Source organism: Mobula birostris, chromosome 31, assembly GCF_030028105.1.
Source record: "Mobula birostris isolate sMobBir1 chromosome 31, sMobBir1.hap1, whole genome shotgun sequence".
In the NCBI taxonomy this organism is placed as follows: domain Eukaryota; kingdom Metazoa; phylum Chordata; class Chondrichthyes; order Myliobatiformes; family Myliobatidae; genus Mobula; species Mobula birostris.
In genome coordinates this window covers 32,483,617-32,509,691 of record NC_092400.1, presented here as the reverse complement: position 1 = coordinate 32,509,691, position 26,075 = coordinate 32,483,617, and the positions used below count along the sequence as shown (strand labels likewise).

The following is a 26,075-nucleotide window of genomic DNA, read 5'->3' as shown; positions in this document are numbered from 1 at the left end:
CGCAGAATTAGAGTCAAGGCAGTATCCAAAGCACAGAAACATTTTTAAATCGCAGAATTAAAGTCAAGGCAGCATCCGAAGCACTAAGCCTCTTTTAAAGCGCAGATTTAATACAGGCCCCTGCACAGTTGTGAGTTTAGAGGGAGACGGGAGGGACAGTCAACTGTGAAAATGCTGCCCTATCAAATAGAAAACTAACCGGTGATAACGTGGAATAACAGACTGGGATCTAGATAGTAAAATAAAACAAAAACATTGACTGGAGTTTGACTGGATCTCAGGGGGTGCGAAATACTTTGGGTCCGAGAAATTAAGCGTGAAAAGTCACCGAGAGAGAACATATTTGTATTACATCAGCGACCTTTCATAGAACAAATTTGAGGGACCTTGTTACTGACGCACTAAAAGAGGCTTCAAAGATCAAAACACACAAAAAATTCTGTCAATGGTACCAAGTCTCCTTCAAGAACTGCCTCGTTGTGCAAAAGTTTTTGCAATCAATGAAAGTTGTAAGTGATCAGTGGCGATTACTTCTACCGACACTGGCCACTACATCGCTTCACCATGTTCACAGTTGATGGGCTTTTGTTCCATTTTCTGCAATAGTATGGACCACGAGCTGGGAAGTCCGGCGAACTGAAAGCGGATCTGCGGGTGGTATGGAGACGATGGCCCGAATGGCCTCCTCCTGCGCTGTAAATGTGTAGGTGTGTAACGCGGGTGTAACCGATGGATGTGACCGTGAACCTCGTCACAGCTGAGCTTCTGTGAAGCGTAGCATTCACAAAACACACGCAAAGCGCAATTTTTTCAAATCTCAGGGGTATTAAAGTTATTATCATTAAACACATACAAAAAAAATAGAAAGACAGCATGTATATCCATCAACAAGTATTGTTTTCAGACATGCAACATCGACACCAGTTCCCAGTATTTTCGCAATTGGTCGTACTTCTGCAGTGTTGGTAGCAGCCCCGAGACTCAGAACTTGGAGAATTGATTGATCTCATTGGAGCGGAAAGTGGGAATGATTTGCAAGCAACAGCTTGGACATCTCCGTCAGATGTCATGCTTACAATGGTTATCTAGCCATTACTGGTCCAGATTCCATGTCAATAATGTCAGCCAAACCGCATCGGCTTTCCTTGTCAACACACCACGAAACTGGCAGCAACTGCGATTTAGTAGAGATGCGAAAATTGCCGTGAATGCTTCAATTTTTCTCCGCTGGCCGCTCTGTTTTCAGCCTTTGCCAGTGGGATTAGGAGAAATCATCTACACTGACCTTTACAACAAAACTTTAATTGGTGAATTATTTAGTGTATGTTCTGAACGTTGCAGTGTTAAAGGGAAAGGAGAAAGTTTAAGAGAGAAGTGCTCGGGCGATTAGTCTTACCCAAACAGGCGCACACAGAATGGGAGGTGTCTGAGGCGATGGGAGCAGATACGATGGTGGCGTTTCAGAGGCCTTTAGACAAACACCTGAAGATGAAAGGAATGGGGTGGAGGTTGGGGGGGGGGGGCGGGATATGGATCCTGAGCAGGCCGATGGGATCAGTTTTTCCGTCGGTATCCCGGCCGGCGCAGACATCGTGTGCCGAAAGGCCTTCTCCGCTCCACGCTTCCAGCTTCTAATAGGTGGCACTTGTCGGAGATTCAGTGGCTCGATAGCTTCACAATTTTCACCGGCAGGTTTCGAGGCAGTTCTTAGAGTCATCAGGTCATAGAAATAAACGTACAGCACAGAAACAGGCCCATCGGCCCATCTAGTCCGTGCCGAACCATTTTTAAACTGCCTCCGCCCGTCGACCTCCACCGGGACCACACAGCCCTCCGTACCCCTACCATCCATGTACCTACCCAAACTTCCCTTAAATCCAGCTCGCATGCACCCCTTGTGCCGGCAGCTCATTCTCAGGACACTCTGAGTGAAGAATATTCCCCTTAAACTTCTCACCTTTCACCCTTAACCCATGACCTCTAGTCGTGGTCCCACCCAGCTCAGTGGGAAAGCCTGCTTGCATTTATCCTATCTGCACCCTTCATAATGTAGTATATCTGTATCAAGTCTCCTGTCAATCTTATACGTTCCAAGGAATACAGTCCTATTCTATTCAATCTTACCTTATAACTCAGGTCCTCCAGATCCAGCAACATCCTTGTACACTTTCACTTGTTTCATTTTCTGCAGCCGTGTGGACCAAGAACCCGGAAGTCCGTCTAAGCCTGAAAGCGGATCTGCGGGCCGTACAGACATGATAGCCCGAATGGCCTCCTCCGGTGTTATAAGTGTCTAGGTGTGTTACGGTGTGTCCAGGATGCAGCAGGCCATAATACGTGGCATAAATATTGGGTTTTAAAATTTAAAAAGTGGGATTTATAACATTCCAGCCTCTACCTTTATTATAAGTGCATGATCCTATATTGTTCAGAGTTCTGTAATTTGTAATGTAATTAAATATGGTTTTTATTCCCTCTGGGTTTGCTGCTGGGTAGGAATTCTTTCACATAATTGGCTACTTAGCCAGCTTGATTGACATCACAGCTGATGAATACCACAGAGCCCTTTGAACTGATACCTCACAATAACCAATGCTGGGAAAAATATTCTCAGCACAGATTCCTAAATCTTTGTGGGAACTGCCTTAGAGATCAGTTGTAAATGTTCCTTCATCTCTGACTTTAAGTTCCAGCCCATCGCTAAAAGAGCATGAAGTGTGGGCTGTGGCATGTCTGCAGAGGTAAATTTGCCATCTGGTGAGGTCAGTAAAAGAGATTGTTGCCACCTAGTCATTCATTTTCATGAACACCTACATGGGCCTCCGAGCAGTGGGAGGCAAGGTAGTGTGGTGGCTAGCACAACGCTTTTCAGTACCAGCAGTCCGGGTTCAGTTCACACTGCTGTCTGTAAGGAGTTTGTACATTCTTCCTGTGACCACTTGGGTTTTCTCCTCATGCTCCAATTTCCTCCCACAATCCAAAATTGTAAGCATGCTACGTTAGTGCCAGAAGCACGGAGACACTTGTGCACTGGCTGTTCCGGAATATCCTCAAACTGTGCTGCTCGTTGATGTAAACGATGCATTTCACTGTACGTTTCGATGTACACCTGGTGTGGAAAGCCAGTATTAATGATCATGGAACCGTCACCAGACATGGAGAGTTTGGAGAGCTGATGTATAAACGCAACCCAAACTTTGTCTCTACAGTTTGTGAGATCAGCAAACCCTGAGGGAAAATATTCGCACTAATTCAGGTAAATCAGTTCATATCTGAGAATTATATTGACAATGCACTTCCCGCCACTTCTGTAAGGAGTTACATTCTCCCCATGACTGTGTAGGTTTCCTCCGGGTGCTCTGGTTTCCTCCCACAGTCCAAAGATGTACCAGTTGGTAGATCAATTGGTCATTGTAAATTGTCCCGTGATTAGACTAGAATTACATCGGGGGTTGTTGGGCAGCGCAACTCAAAGGACTGGAATCCTTGCTGTATCTCAATTAAGAGAGTCATATGGTCATAGAAAAGTACAGCACCAAAACAGCCCTTCAGATCATCTACTCCATGCCAAACCATTTACAGTAAGCTGCCTACTCCCATTGAACTACACTGGGACCACAGTCTCTATACCCCTACCGTGAATGTACCTAACCAAACTTCTCTTAAATGTTGAAATCAAGTTCACATGAACCATTTGCGCTGGCAGCTCGTTCCACTCTCGTGACCCTCAGAGTGAAGAACCTGTTCCCCTTAAACTTTTCACCTTTCACCCTTAACTCATGACCTCTAGTTGTAGTCCCACCCAGCCTCGGTGGGAAGAGTCTGCTTGTATTTACCTTATCTATGCCCATCATAATTTTCTATTTCTCTTTCAAATCTCCTCTCATTCTTCTACGTTCCAAGGAATCAGGAAGTCCTAACCTATTCAAACCTTTCCTTCTAACTCAGGTCTTCTAGACATGGAAACATCCTTGTAAATTTTCTCTGTGCTCCTTCAGTCTTGTTGACATTTTTCCTACAGTAGGTGACCAAAACTGTACACAATACTCCAAATTAGACCTCACCAACATCTTATACAACTTCAGCATAGCATCTCAATGCCTGTACTCAATACTTTGATTTATGGGATAATAAATAAATAAAATAATGTAAGAGTAGAGAAGACAAAAGAACTCTACAAATATAGGAATGTGCAGATTGAAAATCTACACTTGATAAGAATGAGTGCATTCAATTATGTTTTAACCATTGAATCAGCAAGGGAGATCTTTGTTCCAATATGGCACCATCTTGTTTTGCCACCATTGGCTCAGTCGAAAAGGCAGAGGGACTGGTGAGTTATTACAGGCTTGGTGGGGATCACCAGTCCATCTCTAGCTGCAAAAATGGCACCAATTTGATCCATGTAGTGTGTTTCCATAGTATGCAATCAGTTACTGCTAAAGCCTTCCAAGAGTCTAATCTGTGTGTTCAAAATTCAAATTTATTATCAAAGTCACCATATACTGTACTACCCTGAGGTTCATTTCCTTGCAGGCATTCACAGTAAACACAAAGAAGTACAACAGAATCAACAATAAACTACACACAAACAACAAATGGAAGGGTAATGACGGTTCCTGAACCTGGTGGTGTAGGACCTGAGGCTCCTGCACCTCCTTCCCGACGGCAACAGATGGTGGAAAGACTTACGGTCCCAGTGCAGATTGATGGGAGTAGGCAGCTTAAATGGTTCAGCATGGACTAGATGGGCTGAAGGGTTTGTTTCAATGCTGTACTTTTCTATGGACGTATGACATTTTTCTCTAAGCACATGGGTGTCCCTTGTGTTTGAACAGGTAGTCCAAAAGACCACTTGAGCCTCATAAAACCTCGGGAAAGTGGATCTGTTGGCATAGCTAAGTATGGGACAGGAAGGGAGAGGGCACTTGGTGGGGAAGAGGGCAGGAAATATACAAGAGGATGTGTCAACTGAGTACCAGTTCAGCTCTGTATAGATTAGTTATTCTGACTACAGAGGACAGGTGCTGTTAGTATGGTGGCAGACTAATTCTGCAGCCCCAAAGGTGGCAAGACCCTTGCTAGTTACACGCAAAGACCCAAGTCATTCTTCGGGTGTGAGTCCTGAAATCCTATGACTCAGGTTTTGGTAATTTGTTCGTGGTGCCTTCCTGGTGCAGAGTTGAACAGACTGTCTGCCATGTTGGATCTTTAGACATATATTTGAGCATGAACAAATTGGTCATATGGGTGTCATGGGCCAGCATGGGCTCGATGGACCAGAAGGGCCTGTTACTGTGCTGTATCTCTAAATAAAGTTCCTACGCCACATAGATTGGGATTCCAAATCGATCTTTGCTTGATACGCCTTTCAGGGTTTGGGGTCCTCGTCCCAGCTCATAGTGCTCGTGTGAGAATGTGAGAAGTAAAAACTTGTGAGCAGTTTGCACAAATTAATGGCTGAGAATTTATTCAGGATGATGCAAGGCTGCCATTATCTATAAACATTGCAGAAAGAAGTTTTCAAAAAAAAACTAACAATTTCATTAACTGAGGCCAAACAGGTAAAAATAAAAAAGACAGAAAGGTGAAAATAGGCAAAAATAAAAGGAAACGGGAAATCCATTGGTCTGAGATTTCTATGATATTACAGTGAAGCCTAATGTAAGCTTAAGGGACAGATCATCTTCTGACTGGACACATTACAGTATTCTGGACTTGTAGAAGCCTGTGGTCCCACAGCACCAGATTCAGGAACAGTTATTACCTTATAACAGGGGCTCCTATCCTTTTCTTTATGCCATGGACCCAAGCTAGTAACAGAGGGGTCTGTGGGCACTCAGCTGGGCACTCCTGATCTGCAACTATCAGGCTCCTGAACCATCATGGTTAACTTCACTCACCACTACTCTGAACTGATCCTATGACATACAGACTCGCTATCAAGGACTCGTCGCAACTCATGTGTTGGTTTTATTTGCACAGTTTCCCTTCTTTTGCACATTGGCTGTTTGTCAGTCTTTATGTAACATTTGAGTTCCTCCAGTGTTTTGTTCCTGTTGCTCAAGATATCCAAAACCTCAGAATCAGGTTTAATATCACTGGCATATGTCATGAAATTTGTTGTCTTTGTGGCAGCAGCACAATAATAAAGAGAAAAAAGCTCTGAATTACAGTAAGTATATATATAGTTAAATAAGTAGCCATTTTAAATTTAAAAAGTAGAGAGGTAGTGTCCATTGTTGCAATGAGCAAATGAAACAAACCCAAGTGCAGGACACAGGCACGGAGATTGAGTTAGGATGCTTACGCGGACGTGAACGTTGAACAGCAAACAGGAGGGATCTTGACACGGAGCCTTGACACAGAGAGACCAAATTTCATAGGTAAATCTTGAAACTGGAGCAAAACTTGGAACACAGGGTCCTAAGCGGCTGGGAAACGTTAATCACCACACAAGCAAAACCAACGATCTGGCGACTAGTGGTTGTAACGCCGGGGTTCTTATGTCGCAGGTCTTGATGGAAACCAGGTGTGCCATCATCAAAGAGAATTAGAAGCAACTGGGAAATTAACGTTCGGAACCGTGGCACAATCAAAGGAAATTGGGAGAAAGACAGGGAATTAGCGATCGGGACCGTGACATCCATTGTCAATGTCCATTCAGAAAACTGAAGGCAGGGTGGGGGGTGGAAAAAGCTGTTCCTGAATCATTGAGTGTGAGTCTTCAGGCTCCTGTACTTCCCTAATGGTAGCAGTGAGAAGAGGGCATGTCCTGGATGGTGGGGGTCCTTGATGATGGATGCAGAATCTCCTGCAATCTTTTTCTGTATATACTTAGTTTTTCATAAAATTCTGTTTTTCTCTGTCAATTCCTGGAAGAGAATAAATCTCAAGGTAGAGTATGGTACTTTGTAAATTGATCTGTACTTACTGTCTCAATGTTGCCATTCACACTTTGATCACCTTTACAGCTTATCCATGTAGTCACTCTGGTGTTACCCTTTCAGAGACCATTCTTGCCTCAACCCCCTCCCCACCCAACATCCCAGCAGCTCAATGAGCTCCAATTCACCTGAAAACGTTAACTTTCCTCTTCCCAAAGGTGTGTTCTGACCCCCTATTACTTTTTTTTTAACATTTTCTGTTTTTAAACCTTTCAAATAAATGATCGGGGGTGGGGAGCAAAACCCCTAAATTGAGTTCTGACGTAGCAATCGAAAGTCAAAGCGGACAACAAGAGATTCTGCAGGTGCTGGAAATCCAGAGCAACACACGCAAAATGCCGGGAGAACTCAGCGGGTCAGGCAGCGTCTATGGAAAAGAACAAACCGTCAATGTTTCAGCTTGAGACCCTTCATCAAAGCAGGTCAAATGAAAGTAAAATTGTTTCCTATGTATACGTCATCGTATTTATTTATTGAGATACAGTCCTTTCCAAACCAAGGAACCACACCGTCCAGCAAATCCCGATTTAACCCCAAATGACCAATTAACTACTAACAGGTGGGTCTTTGGACTGTGTGAGGAAACCCAGCGGAAACCCCCGCGGTCCCGGGGAGAAGGTACATCCTTCAGGGCAGAGGCGGGAATTGAACCCAGGTCATCTGCTCTGTAATACATCGTGCTAACCACGATGCCACTGTCCCGTCCGTAGACCGCACCGAAAATCATTTCCTTGCAGGTATTTACAGGAAAATGAAGGGATATAATAGAATTTATGGAAAAAAAAGACCTCCACATCAACAAAATCACAAGTGATTCTGCAGATGCTGGAAATCCAGGGCAACACAGACAAAATGCTGGAGGAATTCAGCAGGTCAGGCGGCATCTATGAAAATAAATGAACAATCGGCATTTCGGGCCGAGGCCCTTCATCATTATAAAATATCTTAAAAAAACTAATGTGCAAAGGATAAATTGTGCAAACTTTTTTAAAAAAAGCAGAGAACGTGAATTGTAGGATCCATGAACGTGAGCCTGAATCACCCAGATTGTGTCGAAGGCTCTTTCTTTCTCTGGGGCATTTCGAATGTGTTTATTTCTCGCTTGTAGCTACCCCTGGATCCGAGCAAAGAAAATCTTTTATCCAGCTTGTGTGATTGATAGCCCTGGAAGGTGCTGACGGACTGAAGCAACGCGGCAGCGCTCCCGGAGTTAAAGGGCTGCTCGCCCTGTGATAATACTTCGCCGAGACCTTTAAGGTCACTTCCTACAGGGGGTCCATCTCACATTATCAGGGGGGGGCATCTAGGGGAGGGGTTGTTGTTGGGGATAAGTAAACCTTATTAAAGGAAGATAGGCAGCAAGCTGCTTCCTCTGCTGTCCGAAGCTGGATTTCCCCAGGAGATTTATGTATTAGAAAAAACAGACTCGTTTAAATGGCATTTTCTATTTTCGCCCAACTTGTTTTTGCAAGAAAAACAAACAGCGTGAATAAAAGTTCCGCCTTTCTTGCTTTCTTAAAATTTAATCTAAAACTGCCTGCAATTACTGTTTGATATTTTAAGGCAGCGTTTGAAGTATGGCGATAATTAAACTTGTGGAAAGATTGCAAAGCGATCCCGCCTTGGGGAATTATTAGATACTTGGATGCCATGATCGATTTAAGAGGAAGCCGGTTCGCATTTGAACGCTGAAAATAATGGTGGGCACGGATAGGGCCAGCTTGTTATTTGACTGCTAAAATGCTTTGCTGGCCTGATTATCTCCCTTATCCCGCTGACCCACATTACAATGCAAGATCCGGGAAATGCTAGAAAAGCACGCAAGCATTGTCGCAGGTTGGATCGAATAACACTGCCCAAATAAATAACCTCCACTAAGCCTGCAGAATCGATCTGTCGTGAATTTCCCTTCATGCCTACTAGAGGCATACCGTTTTTTCCCCCTTGAGTATGTTTGTTAGAAATATATAAAATAAAACTGGTACACGGAACAGCCGCAAAGGTCGTCGAGAGAAACCGCCCCGAGCGGCCAGATAAGGAGAAGATAGATTGGCTTAAGGACGGGGAGAAGATGGGGACACTGGGGCTGGGACGCTTTTAATGTCGAGAGAATGTCTTTGATGTTGGCATTTGAACAGCAGGTGATGATATTGACAGGAACCAGTTGTTGTGACAAGGGGCTGACATCTTCTAATGGGTTGGTGCTAGTCCAAGCAACTGTTAGAGAGTATACTGACATTAAAGTTTCTGACGTAAGGCCACATACCATAAGACCACAAGATACAGGAGCAGAATTAGACCATTTGGCCTATAGAGACTTCTCCTCCATTTCATCACAGCTAATCCATTTCCCTCTCAGCCCCAGTCTCCTGCCTTCTCCCCGTATCCCTTCATGCCCTGACTAATCAGAATCAAAATCAGAATCAGGTTGATCGTCACCGGCATGAGTCGTGAAATTAACCCAGCAGCGGCAGTTTAATGCATTACATAACATAGAAGAAAAAAATAAGTAAATCAGTCTATGTATGTTGAATAGATTAAAAATTGTGCAAAAACAGAAATAATATATATTTAAAACGTGAGGTAGTGTTCATGTGCTCAACGTCCATTTAGGGATTGGATGGCAGAGGGAAAGAAGCTGTTCCTGAGTCGCTGAGTGTGTGCCTTCAGGCTTCTGTATCTCCTACCTGATGGTAGCAGTGAGAAAAGGGCATGTCCTGGGTGCTGAGGGATTTATCAACCGCTGCCTTAAATATACCCAATGACCTGGCCTCCACAGCCACCTGTGACAATGAAACATATAAGATTATTAAGGGATTGGAAACACTGCAGGCAGGAAGCATGTTCCTGCTGATGGGTGAGTCTAGAACCAAAGGCCACAGTTTAAGAATAAGGGGTAGGCCATTTAGAATGGAGTTGAGGAAAAACTTTTTCACCCAGAGAGTGGTGGATGTATGGAATGCTTTGCCCCAGAAGGCTGTGGAGGCCAAGTCTCTGGATGCTTTCAAGAAAGAGATGGATAGAGCCCTTAAAGATAGTGGAATCAAAGGTTATGGGGATAAGGCAGGAACTGGATACTGATTGTGGATGATCAGCCATGATCACAGTGAATGGCGGTGCTGGCTTGAAGGGCTGAGTGGCCTACTCCTGCACCTATTGTCTATTGAATTCCACAGATTTACCACGCTCTGGCTAACCACTCACCACTCACCTTCGTTCTAAAAGAAGAACACTACAACACAGGTACAGGCCTTTTGGCCCATAACGTTGTGCCAAACCAATTAAATTAATAAACAAGTGTCCAAATCTCTCCTGCTAACACAATGTTCGTATACTTCAATTTTCCTCACAGTCATGTGCCTATCTAAAATGCTGTGCTATTCTGGAGCCCAAACAGTCCTTCCAAGTGAGGCAACATTTCACCTGTGAATCTGCTAGGGTCGCCTGTTGTGTCCAGTGCTCCCAATGCGGCCTCCCCTATGCTATTGAGACCAGTAGAACCCCACCTTTTTATTCTGGTATCCTTTTTATCCTTTTTCAGTCCTGACGGCCAGAAACGTTGACCATTTGTTCATTTCCACAGATGTTGCCCAACCTGCTGAGTTCCTCCAGCATTTTGTGTGTGTTGCTGAACATTAAGAATTGGAGCCCACACAATAAATTGAAATATCAATGGAAATACCTCGAAGCTAAGTATCTTTCTGTTGGTCAGTTGATAACAAGACAAAATATTGCAATAATGCAGCATTTTAAAGATTATGAAAAAATGTGTTCCAAGGCAATTTTCAGTCAGAACTAGAGGAGTGATGAGAGACTGCAGATGTTGGAAACCTGGAACAACACACAAGGGAGCTGAAGGAACTCAGCAGGTCAGAAGTCCCGACGAAAGGTCTTGACCTGAAATATGAACCGTCAATTTCCCTCCATGGATGCTGCCCGACCCACTAAGTTCCTTCAGCTCCTCTGAGTGATGATTGGAACTTGGGGGTTGATTAAAAGGTGATTTTTAAAATGGTTCTTAGAAGAAAGAGCAGGAGAGTTGAAGAGGTTGAGTAAAGGATTTCTAGAGCTTATGGCTTAGACAGCATCAGTGGAGGGCTACAAAAGCACAGGAGATCAGAGTTGGAGGAGTATGGATTTTCAAAGGGTTGTAGAAACAGTGTGGCAGATTGGAGATACGTCTCCACCAAAGGAGGTGTAAGGTGCTCCTTCCCTCCACTAGCTTGCAGGTCACCCTTGGGCAAGGCGTAGCAATTGCTTAGCCCACCCACCCTCCCCGATCAGGGTCACATGAAGCCATGGAAGCAGGTGGTGGACGGTCGTATGAGCAGCTGGTGCATATCACAAGTCCTGATTATGTGACCACTGACGCCAGGCAGACAATCTCTGAAGAGTATTGATAATGGTTGGGGTCACCTGTCTTGTAAAGACACTGCCCAGAAGAAAGCAATGGCAAACCACTTCAGTAGAAAAATTTGCCAAGACCAATCAAGGCCACGTTTGCCCATGTCATATGACACGACGGAGACAGAGAGGGCCAAGGCCATGGAAGGATTTGAACACAAGGATGAGAATTTTATTTTCGAACAGCTGGTGGAACTTCTACTTACAGATTATTTACAAATTTGCAGTTCCATCATGGTTACTTGCCTCCGTAGAGTCCAAGACATCTTCAAGGAGCGGTGCCTCAGGAAGGCGGCGTCCATCATTAAGGACCCCCACCACTGAGGACATTCCCCTTTCCCATTCTTCCATCAGAAAGGAGGTAAGCCAAGATTGGACTCATAAGTCACTAGAGAGCCCATAAGTAGATCAACAGAACGAAAACCATCATCCTCGACCTCGAGGGATAGCCACAACAACAGAAGCCTGAAGGCACACACTCAACGATTCAGGAACAGCTTCTTCCTCTCTGCAGTCTGATTTTTACATTGATACTGAACCTATGAACACTACCTTACTACTTTGTTTTTCTGTCTTTGCACCTCTTATTTTAGCTTAACTATTTAATATAGATATAGACACCCACTGTAATTCAGTTTTCCCCATATTTATCATGTATTGTATTTTATTGCTGCTGCAAAGTTATCAAATTTCAGGGCACATGCCGGTAATGTTAAAACTGATTCTGATTCTGATGATCTATGAATCGGGGCAGAGAATTTATTACTAATTACAACATATATGTAATCTTATCTTGTTCATTGAAATTGCTGAAATCCAGTGCTGAGGTATTCACTGAATGTGTAAAATCATTGAACTATATGGTAAATTATTCAGGAACAAACTTGTTACCACACATTAACACATGTAAACAAGAAGAAAAGCTCATTATTAATTGTATCTCATTCTCAATGCATTGGTGAGGATGTTTTCAAAGACTTGATTACTTTAAATTGGAACGAAACTGTGCGGGGGAGGGAGAGCTTTAAATCTATTCACAGTAAGTCTATTAGAAAAGATGATGAAGAGTGAATTTGCAATTGGTTAAAAGTTAAATGTGAACTTTCTACCATCTTCCCTTAAAATTTCTTCTGTTTTACCTTTCTGATAACTTTGTCATCAGAATTTGGTTGAGGTTCCATTGAGAAAACTCTGGTACTTGACTGAAATAGTCAACTTTCATATGGCGGTCTGAACTGTCAATGGGCTTTGACCTTGTAAGAGTTTCAAAGGAATCAAAGTACATTTATTATTGAAGTATGTATGCAATATATAATTGAATTCATCATCCCACAGACAGCTATGAAACAAAGAAGAACAATGTTCAAAGAAATAAATCAACCCCCCCACACGTGAATCGCACAAACGGCAACAGAAACAAGTGAAAACACAGAATATAAAATACAAAATCGAAAGGCCCGTTCAGTTCAGCTCGGTGTTTGTTATCTGCATGCTGCTCTGATTCAAAAATCGCCCAAACTAGCAAAAAAGGAGCAACTGGAACAACTAGAAACACATCATAAACCTGAATTAGAGTCCCAATCCAGAAACTGTGTCGATCAAACCTCGCTCTGGCACTGGGTTCGGATAGCACCGGGGGGCGGGGGGCGGGTTGGGAGGGTTGGGGGTGAGAGAGAGAGAGAAAGGATGTTGGGATTGGTGAGGCTGGAGTGCCAAGTGTGGGGAGTGGGACAGGTGGCAGAGAAGGAGTGCCAGGTGGGGGGTGGTACAGGTACAGACACACCCAGCCCTGAGCCACCAGGCAAGGTCATTTGATTCCAAACAATTAGTTTATCAATCATTATAGAACATCTCTCCGATGCTTCCTGCTCACTCCCCTTCTCCCAACCAGGATTTCCCCTCTCCCTGCCCCCTTCACACTCTCTGTCCACAATAGAGACCCATATCAGAATCAGGTTTATCATCACTCACATATGTCATGAATTTTTTTGGGGGGCAGTAGTACAGTGCAATACATAAAATTAAGTCAGTACTGTACAAAGTTTTAGGCACCTAGCTGTATATATATATACACCCAAGACTCTACCTATCAAAATGCAAGTCAATTGCACATGGATAGATTTCCAGGGGGATTAAATATGAAAGAAGTGCTGAAGTCTTTGTAAGGGTTCTTAAGTCTCATTTCAAATTGGCATTCCTTCCAGTTCTTGGCTGGAAATCCAAGGCTATTTCCCTGAAATAGATTTAGTAGGCCACAAGTAGTTCAAAGGGCCTTAGTACCAAGTAGTATCAGGAAAACAGCCCCTCATGAATTTCCTTTAAAATAGAGACTATATTCGGTGCATGTGGATAAGTTAAAGACATTAGATATGTGCATATCTGGACACTGAGAGGTAAATCTTCTAATCAAACTGTTCAGTTTCTGAAAGTTACAACTTTTATAGTTCCTACACATTCTTAAATGTTTGCTGGGCAAGTTTAAGATGTGACTGCAGTTTCTGATGAGACATTTCCTTTAGGGTTTGTAAGTCATGGGCATGTTATGTTGATATCAGAAGCATGGTGACCCTTGTGGGCTGCTCCCAGCACGTCTTTGGACTGCTCCCAGCACGTCTTTGGACTGCGTCTGTCGTTCACATAAACAACGCATTTCACATTATGTTTCAACTTACATATGACAAATAAAGCTGATTAAAAAACATCTTTAATCTTTCTACGTGGCAGAAACAATTAGAAGCTTGCTTAATCACCTCTGTGGGGCAGGATAGAGAGAAATCTAGCCAGATATTGTCTTTAAATTCGCCAGTTCATACAGAGGTGAATGGAACAGGAGGAGGTTACACGTGGGATACTCAGTTTGCAGAAGTCACACCAAGACTGGAGATAGAACAGGGGCGCCACATTAACGTAGCCGTTACTGCGACAGTATTGCAGCTCAGGGTGGAGTTCAGAGTTCAGAGTTCAGCTCTGGTGCTGCTGTCTGCAAGGAGTTTGTACGTTCTCCCTGTGTCTGCGTGGGTTTCCTCCGGGTGCCACAGTTTCCTCCCACAGTCCAAAGATGTACCGGTTGTTAGGTTAATTGATCATTGTAAGTTTAGGCTAATGTTACATAGGGTGGGTTGCTGGCTCTGTGGGTCAGAAGAGCCTGTTCCACGCTGTGTTTCAAATAAAATTGATAAATAAAAGAATGGGACTTCTGCAGTTGTCCTGGACATTCTTTGGAGAGGAAACAGAAATTTGCCCTCCTAAACCCAACGTCGACTGGAAGCAAACGTGTGCACACGCTGAATGAAAAGGGGTCACATTTTGTTTTAATCAAATCTAATCTTCCCTATTTATTTAGTGATACAGCACAGTATAGGCCATTCAGCCCTTCGAGCCATGTTGCCCCAGCCAACCCCCCCCCACCCCCCCGACAAACCCGATTAATCCTAACCTAATCACAGGACAATTTACAATCACCAGTTAAGCTGTCTGGTACGTCTCCAGTGGGAGGAAACTGGAGGACCCGGAGCAAACCCATGCATTCCACGGATGGGGGGGCGGGGGGGGAGACGGGACACAAACACAGAGTCCTTACAGGACGGCGCCAGAATTGAACTGCGAACTCGGGAGAACCCTGCGCTGTAACTCTGCAGTACCACCTATCCTGCAGCCGAATAGCTGATTGGGATTTTGCTGTTAAGAGCAACATATGATTAAGGCACCAATTCCAACAGCGTAGTTTCTTTATTTTCCTGTGAATGCCTGCAAGAAAATGAATCTCAGGGCTGCAAACGGTGACATAAACGTACTTTGATAATAAATTTACCTTGACCCCGACAGCACTGCACCGGAGCCCTCATTAGCCTCTTCAACAAGTAAAGTGGGAGAATATTTCTTGTTGAAGGGATGTAGTTTGTGCTGGTGGAGTTTGGAAAGGCAGGCGCAGCCCGATCACGTCTGATTCCAAAGGCTGCACGGTTAAAATCCTCGGCCGGTCGTGTGAAGAGCACTGTCACTTACAAATCTCCTCTACCCTGAATCTCAGTTTGGCCACTGGATCTTCATCTCCACTGTTATTACTGGTCCCCTCCACACCGCCCCCCAGCATCAGTGACAAGACCAGATCACATTTTCCACGTTTCCCATGCTCCCCCTCATCGCTCTGCCTGGATGGGAAGGTGCAACCCGGAGTGGGAGAAGCCCTGAGATGAAAGGATGAAATTTAGTTTGAGTAAGGGGACTCCCTACCAACAAGCCTACCTCCGTAAGAAAGAGGGTGACTCCCAGTATAGATCATCTCATTCCTAAACTGAGGATTTATAGTAAGAGTCTTCGTGCATAAACATGATGTAATATACACAACTGCAGAGGATTTTAGTTAAAAGGTGAGAATGGCTCCTTCTGGTGGGGTTTGTACATTGTTGTTAAATAATTATGGAAGATAATGGTATACAGGTAACTAACAGACTTTCTCTGACTTGAATGACAGTAAAATTAAAGATACACCACAGAATCATACTGCCTCACTGTTGAACTAGTCACAGCAACATTAGGACATCGGAAGTCCTGGTCCAAACTGAAACCCATCGAACGTTGAAAGGCCTTGGTAGAGTGAATGTGGAGAGGATGGTTCCTGTGGTGGGGGAGTCTAAGACCAGAGGACCCTGCCTCGGAATAGAGGGACGTCCTTTTGGAACAGAGGTGAGGAGGAGTTTCCTTAGCCAGGGAGTGGTGAACCTGTGGAATTCATTGCTGCTGGTGGCTGTAAAGGCCAAGTCATTGGGTGCATTTAAGGTTGATAGATTTTTGATTTGTCAAGGCATGAAGGGATATGGGGGAAGGTAGGGAATTGGGGCTGAGAGGGAAAATGGATCAGCCATGATGGAATAGACTCGAATGGCCAAATGGCCTAATTCTACTCCTGTATCCTACAATCTAAATCACTATTCTGAGGCTTCCATTGGAATCAAATGTTTCACGAGATCTGATAGTGGCTGCACTTAACCTACTTTGGCAAAATCATAAACTTCTGACCATTGAAGAAAGAAGCTTCTGGAATGAAGACACAAGAGGATGCAGATATCGAAAAAACTGAATGTTGACAACTAAAATTTTGACAAACTTCTAAAGATGTGTCATGGAGAGTATATTGACTGGCTGCATCACAGCCTGGTATAGAAACACCAATTCCTTTGAACAGAAAATCCTACAAAAAAGTAGTGGATACGACCCAGTCCTTCACGGGTCAAACCCTCCCTTCCATTGAGCACATCTACACAGAGTGTTGTCACAGGAAAGCAGCATCTATCATCAGGGACCCCCACCACCCAGGACATGCTCTCTTTTCACTGCTGCCATTAGGAAGAAGGTACAGGAGCCTCCGGACTCACACCACCAGGTTCAGGAGCAGTTATTACCCCTCAAATATCAGGCTCTTGAAGCAAAGGGGATAACTTCACTCAACTTATGGCAGGAGGTAGTACGTGGCACAATTTCCATCTGCTGGTGATGTTCCTGTGCCGAACGTGTTCAGCTTTTTTGTGATTGTAACTGCTGTATTGATGGTAACACATTTTGCTGCATAACTTATTTGTTAGTTTACACTAGAAACATTCTTCAACTCAAATTCCTCACAAAGAATACAGATAAGAAGTTGTTGAAAAACGCCTGTCTAATCTGTTTTGCCAGCTGTAACATTCCTCTCTGACAGTAATCCCCCCTGTAGCAACAGCAGAGCTTCAGTTATCTGGAGATACAGCACAGTAACAGGCCCTTCCGGCCTACGAGCCTCTGCCACCCTTTCTGACAGCAATCCCCTCTGTAGCAACAGCAGAGCTTTAGTTACCTGGAGTTACAGCACGGTAACAGGCCTTTCAGGCCTACGAGCCTCTGCCACCCAATTCCACCCACGTGACCAGTTACCCTACTTGCGCCTTTGGAATGTGGGAGGAAACCGGAGCAGCTGAAGGAAACTCATGTGGTGACGGGGAGAGCGTACAACCTCCTTGCAGACAGCGGTGGAGTTGAACCTGGATCACTGGCTCTGTAATAGTGTTACACTGAACACCACTCCACCGTGCTGCCCCAGGGACTGCTTACTAACACCGGAGAAAGCAGGAGTTTGCATTTAGATCATTAAAACACTGTAATGACATTATAAAATCAATTACTAAGTTAACATTGCTCATTAAAACTGGGAATTGATGTATCCAAACAGCTTGGTTAATCTTTAGTCATGGGTGGTGGGATGGAGATACATTTCACAACTGCTTTGGAAATAGGCCTCTGCCAAAGGAGGTGTAAGGCGCTCCTTCCCTCCACTAGCCTGCAGGTCACCCTTGGGCAAGGTGCTACTGCTTAGCCCCCTGATCAGGGTCACATGAAGCCATGAGAGGAGGTGGTTGATGGTTGTATGAGCAGCTGGTGCATATCACAAGTCCTGGTTTTGTGACCACTGATGCCAGGCAGACAACCTCCGAGGAGTATTGATAACGGCTGGGGTCACCCATCTTGTAAAGGCCCTGCCCAGAAGAAGACACTGACACACTACTTCTGTAGAAAAAAATTGCCAAGAGCAATCATGGTCGTGGAAAGGTGATGTTTAGTCAAGTTATAGGACACGACACATAATGAACGAGTGAGTCTTTAAGTAGGGAACTGCAAAGGTCAGGTACAGGTCGAATCGAGGGGGTGGGGCTCAGGCCTGAGAGAGGAATGAGCCGATGTTGGGTCATTGGTAGAGCAGACTTGGGATCGAATTGAAGTGGCAGACCCAGGTTCAAGAGTGGGGAATAAGGCGATGTTTGGCCAATTTTACTGCCAGGCCAGATTGAAAAGTTCATGGTGTCGGGCCCCAAGGTGAGGGATGGACTGGTGTGCAACTCGCTTCTCCGCGAGGTTTACTCGTCTCTGTGCTGAAATGAGGCAACTAACGGGCTCCTGGATCCGCTGCAGCGATGAACTGGCTTCGGGGCTGTGGTGAACTTTAGGTCTGCGTGATATTTGTTTACGTTTGATTGTTTGCACGATTTGTTCTTTTATTTCACACATTGGGTGTTTGATGGTCTTTTTTAATGGGTTCTATTGGGTTTCTTTGTTTTGTGGCTGCCTGTAAGAAGACAAATCTCAAGGTTGTATAAAGCATAAATCTCAAAGGTTGTATAAAACATAAATCATTTGAGAATAAATCTACTTCAAACAACACACAAAGCTGAACAATTTCTTGGTTTGAAGTGATGATGGGAAATGCTTGTGTTTTGGATTGGATTACAAAATGGTTAACAGAAATCTATTGTGATATCGAAAATTTACTGTGGTCTAGTGCAGTGAGGGATTTCTAGAATTAACTCCTGCCTGAACAAGGGCATTGACCCATTGAAATTTGCCAACTGGCACTACAGGTCTTCAGCGGGCAATCTCACTGGCTCTTGGCTCCGTTTTGGAGCACCTAAACAACGGTAAAGCATACAGCACATCAAGCTGCTGTTTATCTATTACACCTCAGTGTTCAGCACCATCATTGCCGCAGTATTAATCAATAAGCTTCAAAACCTGGGCCTCTGTACTTCCCTCTGCAACTGGATCCACATCTTCCTTATCAAGAGACGGCAGTCTGTGTGGACCAGAAATAACATCTCCTCCTCGCTGGCAATCAACACCGACACATCAAGGGCATCTGGAGAGCCCCCTGATCTATTCTGACTACGTTCGTTGCTGTATGGCTAAGCGAGCTCAAATGCCATCTGTACATTTACAGATATCATCACTGTTGGTAAAATTTCAGGTGGCAATGAGGAGGCACTCAGGTAGGCAGATTGCCTGAGTGGCATCAGATCAGAAAGCTCACGCTCAGTGTTATCAAGTCTAAGGAAGTGATTGTAGACTTCAGTAAGGGGAAGTCAGAAGAACTCAATCCAGTCAGCACTGGAAAGCATCTGAAGGTCAAGTTTATGTCGGGCCCAGGGTAGATCCTCCAACATGCTGATGTCCAGGGACTTGAAACTGCTAATGCAGTTAATTCTAGCAGTCTCTCAATGCACTACACCACAGTAAGTTTTTGATTACACAATATGAGGGGTGATTGATAAGTTTGTGGCCTAAGGTAGAAGGAGTCAATTTTAGAAAACCCAGCACATTTATTTTCCCTATGTTTACACACTTAGCGGTCGTGGAACATACAGATCTCTTCTTTGTAGAAGTCAGCATCTTGGACCTCCAGAAAGTGGTCCACAGCAGGGGCGATTGATACGTTCGTGGCCTAAGGTAGAAGGAGATGAGGAGAAACTTCAAGCTTTCTGCATTTTCACTCAAAGAGTTGAACTGCATGTGCACGTAACGAGAGCTATATGACTCGTCTCTTTCTACCCCAGGCCACGAACTTATCAATCACTCCTGCTGTGGACCTCTTCTACAAAGAAGGGATCCGTAAACTCCACGCCTGCTGGACTAAGTGTGTAAATGTAGGAGGGGACTATGTTGAAAAATAAATGTGCCAGGTTTTCTAAAATTGACTCCTTCTATCTTAGGCCATGAACTTATCAATCACCCCGCGTAGATTTCTGATTCTCTGTGGCTCTATTCCTTTAGGAGTTTGAGGAGGCTCTGTAGATATGTGGTGGAGAGCACTCAGAGTGGTTGTGTGCTTGGTAGGGAGGCTCTGACACACAGCATCACGAGACTACAAAGGGCTGGAGACTCAACCAGCTCCATCACAGTCACAACCCTCTCCACCAGTGAGGACGTCCTCAAGAGGAGGGATCCGTCACTAAGGACCCTCACCAACTGGGATATGCCCTTTTCTTGTTCGCACTAATGGCGAGGAGGTACAGGAGCCTGGATACCCATTGTTCAATGGTTTAGGAAAAGCTCCTTCCCCTCTGTGATCAGATTTCCGAACGCTCCATGAACAGTACTTTGTTACTCTTTGTTTTTGTACTGCTTATCAATTTTGTAATGTATACATTTTTTTAAACTCACAGTACTGCTGGAATAAACAACGAAGTTCATGAAATCTACCAGATGAAGCTGATTCTGATTTTATACCCTACCCAATTCTGAAGCTACTGATGTTGTTATCAACACTATTCATTTTGTTTAACTTTGAGGTACAGCGGGTGAGCAGGTCTTTCCGTCTCAATAAACGGCACTGCCCAGAAACACATCGATTTAACCCCAGCCTAGTCACCGGACAATTCACAATGACCAATCAACTCACCAACCGGTACGTCTTTGGACTGTGGGAGGAAACCCACGCGGTCACGGGGAGAACGTACAAACTCCTTACAGATAGAGCCAGAACTGAACTCTGAACTCTGACACCCCAAGCTGTAATAACATTGTGCTAACTGTTACGCTACTGTGGCACCCAAGTAGGAAAGTGGATGGATTTACTTTCACCCATTCAGATTCCCATTCCCAGAAGGATATCGGATCCAACATCCACAATCCATATTTATAGTCCATCTCGCTGAGGCCCTCAAACTCATAGTACATCTATCCTGTGTATCAATCCAAATACATCATTTTCTTCTTAAGCCTATCACCCTTCACTGGGCACAGTCCGCTGACAGCAGCTCGCCAGAGTTCCCTCTGTACTGGGCCACTGGAAGGCTGATCGGCCCTGAGGCTTCTGCTTTTGTTAGTCTTGATGAAGGGTCTCGGCCTGAAACATCGACTGCACCTCTTCCTAGAGATGCTGCCTGGCCTGCTGCGTTCACCAGCAACTTTGATGTGTGTTGCTTGAATTTCCAGCATCTGCAGAATTCCTGTTGTTTGCTAGACAAAGATCTTTCTTGTCCCAGGGATGATGTCTTTGGAGCTTCTGTTGGTGTTTCTGCTGCTCTGGGTTTTTACAGGATGGGATTGTTAGCCCCGTGTCTGATCTTTCTCCTTTCACAGCGGGGCTTGTGGCCACCCGTGGCGGAGTCAATCCCAATACATCCAAGTCATACATCTACCTAGTCCCTCACTCAGACATCTATCAGCACATCCACCAAACCCCCAAATGCCTCTCCAATCCATTCACCTCGACAAAAGACAGTTTAACGGGCCATGAGCTTCCCTCCCCCATCCTCACAGGTGTATCTAGCATACACACCACGTCCCCTGATATGCATCAGTAATAACAATACATATAAATATGCATCAGTAATAACAATATATTCATATAATAATCAGTATACGGGGCAGTACATCATGGATAAAACCCTCCCAACTATTGAGCACATCTATATGAAACATTGTCACAGGAAAGCAGCATGCATCATCAGAGACCCCACCACCCAGACCATGCTGTCTTCTCACAGCTGCCAACAGGTGGAAGGTACAAGAGCCTCAGGACTCACATCACCAAGTTCAAGAACAGTAACTACCCTTCAACCATCAGGCTCTTGAACAAAGGGGGATAACTACACTCACTTGCCCATCCATTGAGATATCCCCACAACCAATGATCTCAATTTAAGGACTCTTTGGCTCATGTTCTTGTTACTTATTACTATTTATTTATATTTGTATCTGCACAGTTTGCTGTCTTCTACACTCTGGCTGATCTTTCGTTGATCCTGTTACAGTTACTATTCTACATATTTGCTGAGTATGCCCACAGGGAAATGAATCTCAGGGTTGTGTATGGTGACATATACAGTATGTACTCCGATAATGAGATTTACTTTGAACTTTGTACTTTGTAAATTCATAGTGGGTTAAGTTCCCAGAGGAACTTTTGGCACCATGGAAATGTATCGCAGTTAAAATCAGCAGAATAAGGAAAGAAAATTGGAGAAGGAAAAGACATTATCCCCTAATCTAGACAAACAACAAAGATGTCTGCATGTAGCACATTTTGTGAGAGGTGAGCTTTAAACCTCATATGAGAGTAAGTGTATGCACCCTAACTAATTAAAGCAGAATCTTAACAAGATTGGGATCTGGATAGCAAATATTACAAATTCTCGCAGTCCTGCTTTTCCAGACTTTTTCTCTCCTGTGTCCAATTTTGATAATCTTTTGTTTCAACACAACACCACAAGCAGCAAACAGAAGGCAGGAAGTTTGGGGAAAAAAGTGAAGAGAAAACACAGCCCAGTGTAATTACCTCGAGATAGCAGCTGAGACAATCTGCTTTAGATTCCCTCCTTACCCCCAGCTCAACATTAAAGACACAGTAACTATAAAATGTCCCTGGAATAAAAGGTATCAGTGAGAGACGTGGTCAAATACACAATGTAAGTACAACTCCATTCACCAGCTGTACAGTGCAAAGCCTCAGCTGACACAAATTAACAGAGTGAAACTGTGGACTGAAACTGATAAATTTGTTGTTTACTTCATAATTACATATGATATCTCGATCCTTTGACTGTGGTTAAATGATATGCTGGTGTAAACAACAGAAAGCAAATAGTTTAAGCCTTAGGTCTGAGTTGAGATTGCTAACCTCAGAGTGGCGGCTGGCGCGCAAATTGGCCTTAGCTTTTTTTTTAAACAAAATGAACTTTATTCACAATAACACACATAAAAGTTGCTGGTGAACCCAGCACAATAAAAGATTATTTACAAGAATAAACCATTCCGTGACTTTCTATTCTTTTCCTACAAGGCCAATGTTTTCCATACTGTTCTCGCACTGCTGACACTCATGTAGTCCTCTAGGTTTTTGTACAGTAACGGGGGGGGGGGGGGGCGCTTCCTTCCCCATCCGGGCCCCCCCCCCACTCCAGCAGAAGAACCCTAAACCATAGTCCTTCCCCACCGAGCCTTTGCAGTGGCCTTAGCTTTAAAATAGAAAAGAGAAAGAAGTAATTATTAATGGCTTTTTTTGTTGTCCTGTTTCCACTACAATATGATGGATCAGCACAGTAGTGTAGTGGTTAGCACAACGCTCTGCAGTACAGTCAACCAGGGTTCAAATCCCGGCGCTGTCCCGTAAGGAGGTTGTATGTTCTTACCATGACCATGGTCTCTGGTTTCCTCCCACAGTTTAAAGACCTACTGGCTGGTAGGTTAATTGGGCATTATAAATTGTCCCAGTGATTCAGCTAGTATTAAGGACGCAAACACGAGGAAATCCAGCAGATCAAGCAACACACATAAAAAATTTTACTCTTCCTCTAGGAAGAGGAACAGTTGACATTTCGGTCCTGACGAAGGGTCTGGGCCCGAAACATCGACTGTGTACACCTCTTCCTATAGATGCTGCCTGGCCTGCTGCGTCCACCAGCATCTTTTATGTGTGCGGCTAGTATTAAATCAGGGGACTGCGAAGTGGTGCGGCTCGAAGGGCTATTCTGTGCTGTATCTCTATAAAGTAAAAAAATACAAAGCCATGTTTAGTATGGTGCCTTCCTGCGTCGAATTGCATGTTCATAATGACCATGAATTCCGAAAATGATAGCCCACTGGATAAGCTGCAGGCTAGCTCTGTTCTGAAAGCATTGCAGTGAGTAGGGGAAGAGAGAAAGGAAGGTGTGACAAGCTAAGAACCACTACAATGATAACATTCAATTTCCTATTTTAATTTGTTTTCTCTTTGGATATTACAAACACAGCAACTGAAATGCACTTTCCTCTGCAAGGCGTGAACTATCCTGACCCAGGGCAACAATACAATAGTAGGAAGGAGAGGCCTGGATGTGGTGGGAGGCTGCTTCCACCATTTTATTTTTAATTCATTTTATTTTTAAAAGAATATTTTAAAAAAAACACATCATCTTTGCACTTCTCACTCACCTCCCAAACCACATTCTAACATCTGTGCTTTCTGCTAATGGTGGTTTGCTAGTGATGAAGTATTAAGAATGAAATTGACCCGAGTGGCTTTCTTTACTTTCTCTCCTTGTTGGTATGGAGAAGGAGGAATACCAGGTGCCCTCGAGTTCCAGGAGGAATCCAATACCGATGACTGGATATTGAATGGGCCAACAAAAATTCAAATTTCAAGTAAATTTTATTATCAAAGTTCATATATGTCACCATATACAACACTAAGATTCACTTTCTTGAGGGCATTCTCACTAAATCTATAGAATAATACTGAATCAATGAAAAAAACGCCCAACTAGGGTGTTCGACTGGAGTGCAGAAGACAACAAATTGTTGAAATACGCAAATAAAGAAATAATGGTAATAATAAATAAATAAGCAGTAAATATTGAGAACATGAGATGAAGAGTCCTTGACAGTGAGTCCATTGGTTGTGGAAACATCTCAATGATGGGGCAAGTTGAGCGAAGTTATCCCCTTTTGTTCAACAGCCTGATGGTTGAGGGGTAACAACTCTACCTGAACCTGGTGGTGTGAGTCCTGAGGCTCTTGGCACCTGATGATGGATTCTGCTCTCCTGTGATAGCGTTTCATGTAGATGTGCTCAATAGTTGAGGGGCCAACGGACTGGTCTGAATCCACTACTTTTTGTAGGATTTTCTGTTCAAAGGCATTCTGTTCAAAATCGTACCGGGCTGTGATGCAGTCAGTCAATACACACACACACACCATTTATGAGTATTCCTGCAATTTGTGCACTGGTGCCACAATGTCTTCTTTCAACCTCGGATTCCTACTTTTATAAACAGGTTGTTCAATTTGCATAAAGATAACACCTTCAAGGTATAGAGTCATAGAGTCGTAGAGATGTGCAACCCTTCCTGAGCTATTTAAACTGCCTACTCCCATCAACCTGCATTGGGGCCAAAGCCCTCCATACCTCTGCCATCCATGTACCTATCCAAACTTCCCTTAAACGTTGAAATTGAGCTCTGATGCACCTCTCGTGCTGGCAGCTCGTCCTACACTCCCACAACCCTCTGAGTGAAGAAGTTTCCATTCATGTTTCTGTTAAACTTCTCACCTTTCACCCTTCACCTATGACCTCTGGTTGTACTCCCATCCAACCTCAGTGGAAAACGCCTGCTTGCATTTACCCTATCTACACCCCTTATAATTTTGTATACCTCTGTCAAATCTCACCTCAATCTTCTATGTGCTAAAGAATACAGCCCTAACCTATTCAATATTTCCTTATAACTCAGGTACCCCAGACCCAGCAACATCCTTGTAAATTTTCCCTGCACTCTTTCAAACTTACACCTTTCCTTCAGGTAGGTGACCAAAACTGCACACAATAGCCCTATCGCTTAAATCTTTTTTTCCTCAGCCAAGCTTGCCTTTCTCCAGGGGTGTTCTGGATTGAAGATTTATCTCCTGAATACTAGTTTATTCATTCGGAAAATCCATAACAAACATTAAGTTTTTTTTCTCTCGCATTTTCATAGAGCACTTCTGTTCAGTAGTTTTAATAACAAGATATAAGGAGTGAAACTGATCAGCGGTCAAGAATTATGCACTTGAGCAATAGAAGGTTTATTTATGTTTGGTTATGGGTGCAGGAGTGTGGTACCCTGGTGCCTGGTGATCATTGCTAGAACTGTGCCAATACTAGGAGGAGTGCAGTGGTTACAATTCCCGCCTCTGTCTGTAAGGAGTTTGTACGTTCTCCCCGTGGCCGCGTGGGTTTCCTCTGGGTGCTCCAGTTTCCTCCCACAGTCCAAAGACGTACTGGTTCGTAGGTTAATTGCTCATTGTAAATTGTCCTGTGATTAGGCTAGTGTTAAATTGGGGTGTAGCTGGGTGGTGAGGCTCGAAGAACTGAAAGGACTATCTGTGCTGTATCTCAATAAATACTTAAATAAATAAAACAACTAACCAAGGTTGTTAACCACACATTGATCAATCCGGTTTAGT

General features: G+C 44.0%; 1 long non-coding RNA gene across 2 annotated transcripts in view; it reads right to left on the bottom strand.

The window, feature by feature from the left end:
- Positions 1-4,503: 4,503 nt before the first annotated feature.
- LOC140190761 (uncharacterized) overlaps positions 4,504-26,075 on the bottom strand; it is a 76,856-nt gene continuing 55,284 nt past the window's right edge. For both annotated transcript variants that reach the window (XR_011883678.1, XR_011883679.1), the window contains 2 exons: positions 7,076-7,314; positions 4,504-6,875 (listed from right to left, as the gene is read on the bottom strand). This is a non-coding gene — a long non-coding RNA (uncharacterized lncRNA). The remainder of the gene's footprint in view (positions 6,876-7,075; positions 7,315-26,075) is intronic.